This window comes from Terrapene carolina, unplaced genomic scaffold (assembly GCF_002925995.2).
Source record: "Terrapene carolina triunguis isolate 2854851 unplaced genomic scaffold, T_m_triunguis-2.0 Scaffold33715, whole genome shotgun sequence".
NCBI classification, from domain to species: domain Eukaryota; kingdom Metazoa; phylum Chordata; order Testudines; family Emydidae; genus Terrapene; species Terrapene triunguis.
In genome coordinates this window covers 1,301,417-1,304,197 of record NW_020698066.1, presented here as the reverse complement: position 1 = coordinate 1,304,197, position 2,781 = coordinate 1,301,417, and the positions used below count along the sequence as shown (strand labels likewise).

At 40.6% G+C, this 2,781-nt stretch overlaps 1 non-coding gene across 1 annotated transcript; it reads left to right on the top strand.

Annotated features, from left to right (window-relative positions):
* The first annotated feature begins 1,365 nt into the window (after positions 1–1,365).
* On the top strand, positions 1,366–1,484 carry LOC113409501. Its single transcript, XR_003370549.1, has one exon. It is a non-coding gene; the product is annotated as a 5S ribosomal RNA (ribosomal RNA).
* Positions 1,485–2,781: the final 1,297 nt, after the last annotated feature.

Genomic DNA, 2,781 nt, shown 5'->3' with positions numbered 1-2,781 from the left:
CTCTGTGCCCATTATTATTTTCATGAATAAAGTCATTGGCTTTATCTCGCTTACCTCTAGAAACCAATTGTATCTACAGTGAAAGCAGACATATGGGAACCCTATATATGTATCTTGACACCAGCAATAGCTACACTATGGAACTTCATTAAACTACTAGGGTCAACCATCACCTCAAAGTTAACCATGCAACAGCTGTCAAGTCCTGGCACGCAATGTGTTGTATTCAAGCGCCTGAACTAGCATTCAGGAAGGGCATGGTATGACATTTCCAGTTAACTCAAAAATGAACAAGTAACCAAATGAATCATTTTTCTACTATTTGCTTTAAGGAGTTTAGTAGATTGCATCATAAGACCATCTGCTACAACTTGGATATCAAAAGCAAAAAGCTTCCACAGACCATCTTGCCAGCATGTCTGAACCTTGCTCTGGAGGGATCACCTCAAGGAATGAGGATTAGTTTAGTCTCCAGGCCATTCAAATCTTCAGCCTCACTGCCAACAAGAGTGCCAAGGGTGCCAATCGGCTTTTTTGTGGAGCATCCACTTGAAAGTGCATTGAGACAAAACACTCATTTCACCTGCAGTGCATAACTAAAGAGCCATCCGAGCATAACTTTGAGCTACTCCCAACTGGTGCTGGATTTAAATCAATGGCACAGAAGTGAAAAAAATCCCCATCACCTCAGTCATGAGTCCCAAAATATATAGTGGGTTTTTTTGTGCCACATGCAATTATTCCTTTAAATACAAACACTAATGTGCTACTGTGGTATATACAGGTTAGCAATCCTATACAATCCTCACGCAGTATTTTAGCTTCCTTTTTAAGATTTTTCTAGATAAGCATCTCTTGAAAAATAAAATGGCTGCAGTTTGCTGGCAGTTAGGTGACGACCATTTAACCCCTCTGTATTGGGCTACTTGTAGAATTGTTGTCTGTATAGCAATTATATGAATCAGATAGATGAGCGAAAAATATATTTTTCACTCATGTGGCAGGTGGCTCCATACAGATAGGTGTGCTGGTGACTTTGGAGCCATCTTTCACTCTGTCATCTAGTATAGTTATCCTGCTGATTGACTGCCAGGTCTCCCTTGTCATCTTGGAAGCCTATAATTTTTTTTCTTACTTTTGATTTTGAGGAATTTTCCTTCCTAATGTGAACAAAGCTGTCAAGAATAAAAGTTTCATTATTAATTCTTCATCTGGTCTGTATGCAAGCTGTATTGTGCTTGGAGAAAAATGTGTCCCTCATCCCCCAACTCTTTTATGTTTTTACATATACATATATATATATATATATATATATATACACATATATATATACACATATATATATATATATACACATACACACACACACACGGCCATGCCACCCTGAACACGCCCGATCTCGTCTGATCTCGGAAGCTAAGCAGGGTCGGGCCTGGTTAGTACTTGGATGGGAGACCTCCTGGGAATACTAGGTGCTGTAGGCTTTGGGGGGGGAGGGATAGCTCAGTGGTTTGAGCATTGGCCTGCTAAACCCAGGGTTGTGAGTTCAATCCTTGAGGGGGCCACTTAGGGATCTGGGGCAAAATCAGTACTTGGTCCTGCTAGTGAAGGCAGGGGGCTGGACTCGATGACCTTTCAAGGTCCCTTCCAGTTCTAGGAGATGGGATATCTCCATTAATTTATCTGTCTACACATGTGCTCTAAAACCCACTGAACATGCTGGTTGTCTGTTATTTAGCAGAATGAATTTTCTTTGTTGGTCAGGAGTAGAATAAGATTTCACAGGGTCTTTGGAACACAGCATAGTATATTTTTAAACTATTATGCACACATAACACACTTCTTCTCCCCAGGAATACATAAGAATAAAAGACTAAAATGATAATGATGTAATATGAGTAGGTTTACTTTTGTTTGCAGTTGTAGCCGTGTTGGTCTCTGGATATGAGAACAACAAGGTGGATGAGGTTATACTTTTATTTCTCCAACTTCTGTTGGAGAAAGGAGCTTTTGAGCTCCACATTTCAGGTTGGGGAAAGTTAATCAGAGTGTCACAGCTAAATACAAGATGGTACATATTTGTAAGCACAAGAAGTTAACATATGTTGCAAGAAACCATTCAAAATGAAATGAGCAATTAACATTTCTTGTGAACCTTTCAGGAACCATGGGTCCAATACATGCCTATCACAATGCACAACATGTACCCTATCCAGGGCACTAAATGCCCCAACAACAACTATGTGGATGAAACCAGATAATCACTACGCTCTTGAAGGAACTCACGCAGGAAAATGATAAAAGACAAAGACACCACATCACCTGGGGGTGAACACTTTTCACAAAGCAATCACGCTATATCTGACCTCTCAGTCCTCATCCTCAAAGGAAACCTGCACAACACTTTCAAAAGACAAGCCTGGCAGCTTAAATTCATAACTTTGCTAGAGACTAAAAATCATGGACTGAATAAAGACACTGGATTTATGTCTTATTACAACAATCTATAACACACACACACACACACACACTCTGCAGCTGCCTTCCCCGCTAACTGTTCCTCCTCCCCCCCATGACTGAAGGGGTGTTAATGGGCCACTTCACCTTTAGAGGCCCCTTGAAATGTGTTAACTACTTACACTAAACAATTTGTTCCACCTTGTATTTAGCTGTGACACTGGGAGTACCTTTCCCAGACCTGAAGAAGAGCTCTGTGTAAGCTCGAAAGCTTGTCTCTCTCACCAATAGAATTTGGTCCAATAAAAGATATTACCTCACCCA